The 12,066-nt window shown below is 40.0% G+C and overlaps 1 protein-coding gene and 2 long non-coding RNA genes across 6 annotated transcripts in view; 2 read left to right on the forward strand and 1 right to left on the reverse strand.

Annotated features, from left to right (window-relative positions):
* LOC114842173 (neuroligin-2-like) overlaps positions 1–12,066 on the forward strand; it is a 315,730-nt gene that overhangs the window by 188,837 nt on the left and 114,827 nt on the right. The gene's annotated exons all lie outside the window — the stretch shown is intronic.
* The window catches only part of LOC129603669 (uncharacterized), a 149,633-nt gene that overhangs the window by 86,869 nt on the left and 50,698 nt on the right, over positions 1–12,066 (forward strand). The gene's annotated exons all lie outside the window — the stretch shown is intronic.
* On the reverse strand, positions 1,370–3,386 carry LOC129603670 (uncharacterized). Its single transcript, XR_008693796.1, has 3 exons — positions 2,219–3,386; positions 1,876–2,009; positions 1,370–1,690 (listed from the first exon to the last, which is right to left on the reverse strand). It is a non-coding gene; the product is annotated as an uncharacterized LOC129603670 (long non-coding RNA).

Genomic DNA, 12,066 nt, shown 5'->3' on the forward strand with positions numbered 1-12,066 from the left:
GTCTTCATACAGTATGTCCTCGTGTTTAAAGATCCATGCACACGCTTTTGTGCATGGATCTAGAATTGGACCTTGATGTCTCAGTAAGGTGTCTGTAACTTTTTATGCCAAAAAGCGCTGTAGATCGCCCACATGGCCCGTCTGAAAATGTGTGTTTTAAGCTCTCGTCCACAACGCTCTATTTTTAACCCCCTTTGAGCAAGCGCGTAACCGTGATCCGCCGCAAGAATCAAACGTCACGGTCACTGAATCCATTGTAACAGCGACACTGGCTGACTCGTCCTCGTAGTGAAGTTCAACCTTATGTTTGATCCAAAATCTGACTCTAAAGTTGAATGGGAGGCCTTTGAAGTGGTTACATTTCGACAGGCGCAAGGTATGTCTCACTGGCAGATTCACATTTAATTTAATTTGATTTAAATAATACACAACTTGATTAGCCGCTAACGCTAATACTAATGGTTGCTAATTAGCAGCCTGAATTAATACAACAGAATATTCATAACACGACTACAGCTTGTTTGGGAGCATAGCTTGATAAACTAATATAAACTCATTTTTACATGTTTTTTTCTTTCTTGTTCAGCTGCTGTGTGAAAATATTTTTTTTATAATGGGATCTTCAGCTGCAGCTTATATTTTGCCATATTTGTCTGTAATTAAGTGCCAATGTAGGAACAGTGAATGCCTACAGAGTCATGGTGTGACAGCAACCATTGCTTTCAAGATATTGCATGTGTTTATTACTTTTATTAATAAATTAAAATTTCAATAAATCTTACCTAAAGATGCCTGAACCAGTTGCCAAACCTACTGTCATGTATGGTTGATGATTCACGACTGGAGCCAGTATGATTGAATTTGTATTCATTACAGAACACATAATATACAGTATATAAGACAATTACACGTGCATGGAATAAATCAGTATCTCAGAAATTTATAAAAAACTTTAGAACATTTTACTATTTACAGATTAATCATAATGTACCTCGGAACTCTGGTTTACAAACATAGTTTTGTTTCTAAATATATTGACCTATTTTTTTTAAATTGCTTTTAAGTAAGGTGTATGATATATCAAGTGCTAATATAGAACTAATAAAAATGTAGTTATTGTTTTTTTTCAGTGTTATGTCTGTGTGTATCTCAAGTTGTTGCAGGTATCTAGCCTAGGAGTCTTGTTAGCTGGTGCTGGGGACTTCTAGGGTGAAGAGTCCAAGTCATCCCACCTTCCCTGGTCTGGATCAGGGCAGTGTTTCCTGAGGGACAAGGCACCTATGTTGGACTTAGACCACCTGTGAAATACCTAAATTATTCTTTTTTTGGCAATACCTCAATAAAAGCTGAAATATTATAAAATATTTGTCTGTTTTCCCTCATTAGGTATATACATACAGAAATAGTTCAGTGAAACAGCAATAGTCAAAACCAACTTTATTTTTAACCGATGCACCAGCACTATAATGCTGGATAAGTTACTGTCACAGTTCAATTTGCAGACCAGAAATTGAACGGGTAGGATTCATAGTTATGTTGAAAGCATAGTTTCTGGAGTGGAACAGGTACAGTCATGAGCAGTTGGTTGGGGAGATGTGAGGATCTTTTTTGTCTTCACGTGTTGGAAGACATCGGAAGCAGTGCAGCTGCTGTACAGATGGAGGATGCAGCTGTTTTTCTTGACACCACTCTAGAAGGTATAAAGAATAGAATAGCAGATTAATGAAATGACCAGTATTTTTTATGTATCTCACCTTTACAGATCTAAACAATAAATAGAGGTAGTTAGATCAGTTTTAATGGTGTTTGGAGCAAACACGTTTTCAATTTATTTTATAGTGCTGGTTTGTTAAATCTTAGCATGACATTAATGACCTCCTTTCTGTCAGGTTGCTCAAATTCTGCTCAGAGGGCCGGTGGGACAGGGATGTTCACAAGGTCCTCCATAGAACAACCTGAGTCCAGCAGGACTTTATTGAAGATGGTCTCCATCACATTTTCCACATAATCTGCACCATAACACGAGAATTACAAATTACCCGTCAACAGACTAAAATATCAAAATAAATTGACCAACTGCATACAGAGTAAATACATAGACAATAATATAAATCAGATTATGAATACCACAACTACTGAAATGTGAAATGCAAAATCTCTGTCAAATAAAACTGCATATTGGCCAACAAATGATTATACTGCTACTAAATGTACATACCTTTGCTCCTGAGGTGAGCAACAACTCTTCTACAAGGTAGTCGTGTGTCCACAGCCTGCAGTGGCGTCAGTTTGAGAAGCAACCTCATCGCGTTTCGGTAGCTGGCATGCTTCAGCCTGTATAAAAACACGTCACGTTTACAGCTAAAGTAGCTGACTTGATAAGGAACAACACACGTTAGACTTAGATAGAACTTGCAATAACCCAAATTCACGGGTCTACTCGGGCTACAACATACACACGACAGGCTCGGTAGTAATTAGAAACACAGCTGACTCTCACAACTTACTAGCGCTAGCCGCTAACGCTGCGCTACCATCGCGCTAGCAGCTATAATGTGAGCTGAGTGAATAAGCTCATATATCACAGGATTCGAACTGGACAAATGCTGGAGAGGCTTGGATTCATCCAAATTGCGTGTCAGCACCTTTCAACACTGTCTCTCTCTGTCGCTGTAGCGCTTAGATTCAACGGTTCTAGCAATTAGCATTCTTTACACAGGAGGGAAGCTACATTATAAACAGAGAAACTTCTGGAGTACATACATCAAATAAGAATCAAGCATGGACTTACGTTTGGGGAAGCAGCAAGTGAATAACGTCTTGAGAAATAGGGCGCTTCTTCAACCTGAGTGACTTCTTTTTGTCTTTTAAATGGCGGGTGGCAACCAACTGAAAGGTGCATTAACGCCACCTCCTATGGTAGACTGCGCATTGAGTGACTTCTTCTTTTGTCTGTTACTGGAGTGACTGAAACGAAATGTTTCAGGTACATTTAGAGGTCCAGGTTTTTCTGGGGGCGGGGAAGCTGGTTCTGTGATTGGTCAAGCGAATGCAGACGTATCCAGTCCGCCAGTTTTTGGATAAACTCTCAAAAATGTGAAATAAGTAGGGGGCATACTTCTAACACACCAGGAATGTCTTAACGTGACCCAGGGAGTCAAATAAACGTACTAGAATACCCAAAAAGTGAATTTTGCATGTGCGGGCACCTTTAAGTACTGTCGGGTGTGTCTGTGTATGTTTGTCACTTTTATAAAGAGAAACGAGAAAACGTACGTTCTAACAGTTTGATTTTCCCCTCCATAAAAGCTGGGAAAACGAGTCATTTTAGAACGTTTCAGAACCAGAGGACCTGTTAATGTGTCTGAACAAGCAAAAAAGTGAGACTCTTATTTTGAAACACAGTACAACAATTCCCAGAATTGGATTTGAAGCCGTTTCCCGTTTTCTCGTTTTGTTTTCCCAGCTTTTATTTTGAGAGGGAAATCAGACTGTTGGAACATACACGGACCGTTTTCTCGTTTCTCGTTATAAAACTGACAAACAGAACAGCGTGTTACAAACGAATAAACGAGCTGAAAACAGTATTTTCAAAACTGGACCCGGAATTGGAAAGCTGTTTCCTGTTTTCTTGTTTTGAGAAAAAAAAAACGAAAACGGGAAAACACATTAAGAGAAGAGACAAACCACTTTGACCACTTTTAAGGTGTGTGTGAGAACAGTTAAACCAGTAAGATATAGCCAATGTCCTAAAAACGAAAGCTCCAACATTTTACCAGAATAACATTAATCTCAATATCTGCAGAAAAACAAACTTTTATTACACAGGCAACACAGTGGATTTGGAACTCGCTCTGCGCCGTAAACACGGCGTCTGATGTTGGTTCAGTCGCTAAAGCAAACTTCACATCCCTTCCCCCTACTCCGTATTGGCACAGAGACATGTTAACATATTGTCACCACTCGGTCAATAGGTGTGAAATACTTTAGCTCCGAGACAAAGAAAAAGCTCCATGGGAGATCGGACAGCATGACCAGCTGCACCTACGTAGGCTGTGGGACGCCAAAACCTTTCACTTCACTTTTTTAAAACACTCTTCTTATGGTATTTCACACAAGTCTGGCAGACTACCACTGCTAACTTGTAGAGGATATTATATAATAAAAATAAATATATTGTATTAAACCCTCCTTATGGTATGCCAAAACGGCAGGATTCAGCAGATCTCCGACTCATTAATGCAGCAAGTTGTTTGTTCTGCATATACAGATTCCTCATGAGTAATAAGGACTGTTTTACACTTATTTAGCCGAAGACAAAACTCAAGAGGAGATCGGACAATTCGCTCAGCTGCACCTAGTCTGTGGAACGCTCTCCCAGAGCACACGAGAACGCCACAGACTGTGGACGCTTCGTAAAACATATTTATTTACTGGAGCTTTCAAAGTCTACAAAATCCACAGTTGCTCAGATTTATTTGCGACATCTGATTCTCCCGCAGGAATATAGGATAGGATATCATAAGAAATATAGGATAGGATATCATCATAAAATCGAACGCTGTACGTGGAAGCGCGCACTTAGTCTGTCTAAGCATAAAGTATAGCTGCTTATTTCGGTTTTGAACTGCCATAACTTGGAAATACTACTATACTGTACTAAATACTACAATCGTCTGCTAAATAATACAGGCAGCCAGCCCTATTATTCACATGTTATTATCTTGTAGGACAAAATATAAAAATGAGATAATAACGCTGATTGTTCAGTAATTCCAACTTCTGCTTCCACCGAGATTCGAACCCAGGACAGATAAACTTCTTTGAAAAAAGACGTACAGTAACACACGCTCCAAATGGAAACGGATCACCGTAAACCGTAAATACACTTTTAAGTGCTACGACTATACACCTGATTCTGGCCACACCTAAGTGCTCTTCCCCTCTCCCACCTATTACCAGCACTGATTACTCATCATTACATCCACCTGTGTCCCTCTGCCTCTTCTCAAATACTCCACTTCACCCACTTGGCCACTGCTAGTTTACTGACGTTATCAGATATTGTTTTATCGACTGTTCTGCATCAGCTCTTGAATGCTTTGCTTTTTGGTCAGCTGTTTAGTTTTGAGTCTTCATTTCCCAGTGTCTTTGTTACTTGAGTTATTTATTTTTCTTCCTAGTCTTAACATTACATTATTGTTTGAAGGAATGCTTTTGATTGTGCTTTTTCTCTGAGTTAACTTAAACCCTTTTTGCCAACTCTGGTTGTCCATGAGTCTGTACTCCTGTAAAAGACTCTCTCAGCTTTGTTGGAAGCCGATTATAACAACGATTTTGCCCTTGCCCAAGATCCAACACTGCTTTTGACATTTGCAAGAACAAAATGTTCAGATAAGATTCAGAATTGCGGATTCTACTGCTGATTGTGTGTATTTTTCGTCATCAGTTTATGATTACATCATTACATATGTTCCAAGGAGCTGGAAATTAGTTTCAGGATGCTATGGAAATACCAGAAAAAAACTGCTGGGACAGAACGGTGGAATGAGCAAGGAGTAAGTAATATATTCAACCTTTTTAACCGTTTTAGCTTGTGCTGTGAAGTTTGAGTAAGGTTACAAGCTGCTCCTTGTCGTGTTTTGGACTGTCTGGCTGTCTGGTCAAAATAAAAAACTGCTAAACAATATAAAAACGCTGTCTGTCAAAGAGATTAATTTAATTCAATTCAATTCAATTCAATTCAATTTTATTGTTATGGCGCCAAATCACAACAAGGTTATATCAAGGCACTTTACAAGGTAAGGTTGAAGACAACGAAACCTAACAGATCCTATATAGAGCAAGCCTTTAATTACAATTTGACATCAACAGAGCAGAGGAAAAAATTCCTCTCTAACAAGGAAAAACCCTCCTGCAGAACCGGGCTGGATGTGGGGGGCCATCTGCCTTGACCGGTTGGGGTGAGGGGATAGACAGAGAGAAAGGCACAGGCAGGATGGTTGGACCAGAGACTGGACACATGCAGAGACTGGACACAGGCAGGATGGTTGGATGCACAACTGCCCATCATAGTCAAATAGCTCTGAGTCCGATGATACCTGTAGGTGAGAACAGAGTGGGGGGAGAGAGAGAGAGAGAGAGAGAGAGAGCGGGGGAAAGCGCCACTGCTAGAGAGAGACAGGGTAAGTTAAACATGAAACAATAATGGGAGGTTAATAGATAAAAGAGGTAGAAAGAAGCATAAATTAAATTAAGTCTCCCAGCAGTTTGCCCTCTTCCATCCCTTGAAGAACTGTACAGTTCCCGCTGCCAAAAAAACATTCTGCAGGATCCATCACACCCTGAACATTCCCTGTTTGAACTGCTGCCTTCAGGCAGAAGATACAGGGTAATTAAAACAAGGACAAGCAGATTAAAAAAAACAGCTTTTATCCAAGAGCCACCGTGGCCTTAAACGCTGCTAAAATGCCATCCAGGGTGGCTATCTGTCTCAATAGTGTCTCTCTGTGATTTTCAGGCCCAACAATAAGAATTTCAGTTTTATCTGAATTTACTGTAGTTGGAGGAGGTTTTGGGACATCCAGGATTTGATGTCTTTTAAACAACTTTGAATTTTGACTAGATGATCTGTTCTATTTGGTTCTAAAGACATATATAGTTGAGTATCTTCTGCGTAACTATAAGCTGAACTGAAACTAAGAGAAGATCATTAGTGATTCTAACCAAAGTTACTTCTGTGCTATGATATTTTCTAAATCCTGACTGAAAATCTTCGTACAAGTTATTCCCATTCAGGTGGTCAGATAATTGTTTAGGCACAATTGTTTTTCGAAAATCTTTAGAAAAAAAGGGTAAATTTAAAATGGGCCTATAGTTTGCTAGTTCTCCAGGGTCCAGAGTATTTTTTTTAATTAAGGTTTGACCACAGCCACCTTAAAAGCCTGTGGTACTCTACATACTCTAAATGTAAAGATTGGTTGATTTGATTTAATATGGACAAGCTGATTAAAGGTAGAACTTCTCTGAGTAATCTGATTGGGATTGGGTCTAAAAGACAAGTGGACGACTTGGAAGAGTTAATTATTGAAGTTAAGTCCATATGAGTTATGGGGAAGAAGCTGTCTAGGTAAGACAGAGGACTTGGTAAATTTAATAAAATTGTTGGATCTAGACAGTGATTTCTGTCATTTGGAGGAAGTCACTGATGAATATCTTACCTAATAGTGAAAATTGTATCAATCAAGTAGTTCATAAAGTCATTGCTGCTGAGATTTAAGGCATAGTAGGCTCAACACAGCTATGACTCTTAGTCAGCCTGGCTACAGTGCTGAAAAGAAACCTGGGGTTGTTTTTGTTTTCCTCAATTAAGGAGGAATAATATGTCCTCCTAGCAGCACAACGTGCTTTTTTGTATATTGTATATTATTACAGGACAAGATCGAGGATATGATTAAAACGATTAGTGGGTTCAGTTACATGCTGAGTAAAACCAATTCTATCTAACAATGACTTAAAAGCAGTGCTGAGACAGTTACTGTCAACATCTACATGAATGTTAAAGTCTCCCACTACCAGTGACATGCGGTCAGGGTAGGCAGGGCCTCACCTCGCCTGACAAAATACCATAATATGAATACATAATAACATAAAATAGAAATCAATATCTGTCCAATAATCTGTGATATAAGTGCATTTCCTCTACATTTTTCAAAATTTCTTAACATTTCCACAAGTAAAATCGCTGAAGATGCGCATTAAAATGTGCCCCCATTGTTGTCACAGCGTAGGGAGGCTAAGCAACATAGCTATGTTCCTAGAGAGCAGAGAGGCTCTGTCCAATGTGCGATGGACGCTGTATGCTGGCTCATACAAATAACCACGAATATCAGACTGTGCTGTAGAACTCATCTACAGCACTAATCTACCAAGGAACATTCAGCCATTGACTATTAGTGCTGTACACATATACGAGAAAAAACAATGGCAGGCAACTTACTTTTCATTTGGCAGTACATGTGTTGTTTTTCATTCTTAGGGAGACAGTTTTCATTAGGGCACATTCTCCAGGAAGTAGAGATTCAAACTGTCACCTAGAAATTCTGTGTCATTTCCTGCTGTGCAACATATTTTTCATTTGGCAGTACTTATGTTTTTTCATGCGGGTGTGGTGTGACTATCAGTATGGGAGATAATAGACTTACTAAAACATTTTGAAGGTAACTGTAATACTTAACTCTGGGTAGTTGTATGAGCCCAAGGTGTATTACGTTAATTGCAGGAACATGGGTAAAACAAGAGACAGCACGGAGACATGTATCTGCTTCCCAATCCAGCCCGTAACGAGCCCGTAGTACTTTAATGACTTCCACAAAAAGTCAGACAAACCCACTACCAACCTAAATGTGGGATAAAAAAAATCTCCTCTTAAATTTCTCCCTCTGTTCAAATGAAATGTCCTTATTGAATACAAAAACAGTAAAACAAATCTCTGGAAACACAAATTAAACAACAACCATGTAGTAAAAGTCCACAACAACAGTTCTCATCAACAACACTAAACAACAAACAGTCCAAGCACCAACCTTTAATTCCAATAAAACAAAAATAATGATGCAGCTGAATAGATGCCTATACAACAGCTATACACCACCTGCGTGAAAAAGCACAGTCAAGTAAGTCAGAGTAACAACCACTGAGGCTTTCGAACAATCCTTCCAGAACGTGTTGTGGGTGCAGACACTGTAGGAGCAGCGTCAGTAGTAGTCTGTGAACTGTCGTAGAAGAATCATCCAGAGGGTCTTCTTAACAAAGGAACTGCTGAACCAGTTCCATCGTAACTCTGTCGTCTCTGTTTTGGGGCAGAGTACAACGGGAGTGACGCTGATAACGCCGTGTACCTGGGGCATGTTTCTATCCTCCTCAGGGGGACAAGGTAGTCCCCTGGTTCTGCTGGGTAGGGGCTCCGATTGTCAGGAGGGCGGATGAATCGGACCCACATGCACGGCGCAGAAAACCAAGAGGTAGGTTTGATCGGGTTTTAATGGACTTACAGGTTTCCAGGAAAGTTTAGACCAGAAAACAAGCGAGGTGGCAAATAGGAGCAGGCAAGATCAGTATTCAAAAAACAGGCTAGGTAAGAACCAGGATATCTATGGCGATGGTGCAAAAGGGCTAGGCTGAGACAAGGTCCACAATCAGGCAAGGTCTGGCAACAAGGGTCTACACACGAGAATCGCTGGAAGAGGACATGCATCACTACAATCTGGCAAACATCTGAGGTGAATACTGGTGGTTAAATACCAGAAGTAAAACTAGTACACGACATGGGAGAACAACGGAAGTAGTACAAAAAAAACAGGAAAATGAAATGATGAGAATGTCCACACTTAAAATATGACACCTATAAGACTTTAAACGATCTAATGAATAACTCTCTGTACCGATTGAGGATGTTTCAGATTGATCAGAGTGTGTACTGTAAGAGGCCCTTAACATCTGAGAAACAACTTCCAGTCCAGTTTGGGTCAATTTCTTTCTTTGTTCATCAGCGTAGTGCCATAGTCTTGTGCAGTGTCTGACGCCACTGGGGACGAGATGACCACTCCAGTAGGCAAACGTGGATGTCTACCATGAGCCAGAAAAAAAGGTGAGTATCCAGTGCTGGAATGTGGGGTGAAGTTAAAGGACAGAATCACAGCTGGCAAATACTCATCCCATTCCCCCCCAGTGGTATGTATCATTTTAGCCAATTGTTCTTTCAGAGTTCTGTTAAACCTTTCAACCATCCCATTTCCATGCAGGTGGTATGGTGAAGTTCTTTTCTTCTTTATGTTTAGTCTGTGGCATACAGATTGAACAATGTGTGATTCATATTGTCTTCCCTGATGTGAACATAATCCTCTGGGACACCATGCTCAGGGATGTATCTCTCACAAAGTATCTATGCTATTGTACTTGTTGTCTGATCTGACATAGCAAAAGCATTAACATATTTTGTGAAATGATCTTGAACTACCAGAGCATACTTGTGTCAGCCAGCCCTATTATTCACATGTTATTATCTTGTAGGACAAAATATAAAAATGAGATAATAACGCTGATTGTTCAGTAATTCCAACTTCTGCTTCCACCGAGATTCGAACCCAGGACAGATAAACTTCTTTGAAAAAAGACGTACAGTAACACACGCTCCAAATGGAAACGGATCACCGTAAACCGTAAATACACTTTTAAGTGCTACGACTATACACCTGATTCTGGCCACACCTAAGTGCTCTTCCCCTCTCCCACCTATTACCAGCACTGATTACTCATCATTACATCCACCTGTGTCCCTCTGCCTCTTCTCAAATACTCCACTTCATCCACTTGGCCACTGCTAGTTTACTGACGTTATCAGATATTGTTTTATCGACTGTTCTGCATCAGCTCTTGAATGCTTTGCTTTTTGGTCAGCTGTTTAGTTTTGAGTCTTCATTTCCCAGTGTCTTTGTTACTTGAGTTATTTATTTTTCTTCCTAGTCTTAACATTACATTATTGTTTGAAGGAATGCTTTTGATTGTGCTTTTTCTCTGAGTTAACTTAAACCCTTTTTGCCAACTCTGGTTGTCCATGAGTCTGTACTCCTGTAAAAGACTCTCTCAGCTTTGTTGGAAGCCGATTATAACAACGATTTTGCCCTTGCCCAAGATCCAACACTGCTTTTGACATTTGCAAGAACAAAATGTTCAGATAAGATTCAGAATTGCGGATTCTACTGCTGATTGTGTGTATTTTTCGTCATCAGTTTATGATTACATCATTACATATGTTCCGAGGAGCTGGAAATTAGTTTCAGGATGCTATGGAAATACCAGAAAAAAACTGCTGGGACAGAACGGTGGAATGAGCAAGGAGTAAGTAATATATTCAACCTTTTTAACCGTTTTAGCTTGTGCTGTGAAGTTTGAGTAAGGTTACAAGCTGCTCCTTGTCGTGTTTTGGACTGTCTGGCTGTCTGGTCAAAATAAAAAACTGCTAAACAATATAAAAACGCTGTCTGTCAAAGAGATTAATTTAATTCAATTCAATTCAATTCAATTCAATTCAATTTTATTGTTATGGCGCCAAATCACAACAAGGTTATATCAAGGCACTTTACAAGGTAAGGTTGAAGACAACGAAACCTAACAGATCCTATATAGAGCAAGCCTTTAATTACAATTTGACATCAACAGAGCAGAGGAAAAAATTCCTCTCTAACAAGGAAAAACCCTCCTGCAGAACCGGGCTGGATGTGGGGGGCCATCTGCCTTGACCGGTTGGGGTGAGGGGATAGACAGAGAGAAAGGCACAGGCAGGATGGTTGGACCAGAGACTAGACACATGCAGAGACTGGACACAGGCAGGATGGTTGGATGCACAACTGCCCATCATAGTCAAATAGCTCTGAGTCCGATGATACCTGTAGGTGAGAACAGAGTGGGGGGAGAGAGAGAGAGAGAGAGAGAGCGGGGGAAAGCGCCACTGCTAGAGAGAGACAGGGTAAGTTAAACATGAAACAATAATGGGAGGTTAATAGATAAAAGAGGTAGAAAGAAGCATAAATTAAATTAAGTCTCCCAGCAGTTTGCCCTCTTCCATCCCTTGAAGAACTGTACAGTTCCCGCTGCCAAAAAAACATTCTGCAGGATCCATCACACCCTGAACATTCCCTGTTTGAACTGCTGCCTTCAGGCAGAAGATACAGGGTAATTAAAACAAGGACAAGCAGATTAAAAAAAACAGCTTTTATCCAAGAGCCACCGTGGCCTTAAACGCTGCTAAAATGCCATCCAGGGTGGCTATCTGTCTCAATAGTGTCTCTCTGTGATTTTCAGGCCCAACAATAAGAATTTCAGTTTTATCTGAATTTACTGTAGTTGGAGGAGGTTTTGGGACATCCAGGATTTGATGTCTTTATAAACCAACTTTGAATTTTGACTAGATGAATCTGTTCTATTTGGTTCTAAAGACATATATAGTTGAGTATCTTCTGCGTAACTATAAGCTGAACTGAAACTAAGAGAAGATCATTAGTGATT

The sequence above is a fragment of the Betta splendens genome, chromosome 2, assembly GCF_900634795.4.
Source record: "Betta splendens chromosome 2, fBetSpl5.4, whole genome shotgun sequence".
NCBI classification, from domain to species: Eukaryota; Metazoa; Chordata; class Actinopteri; order Anabantiformes; family Osphronemidae; genus Betta; species Betta splendens.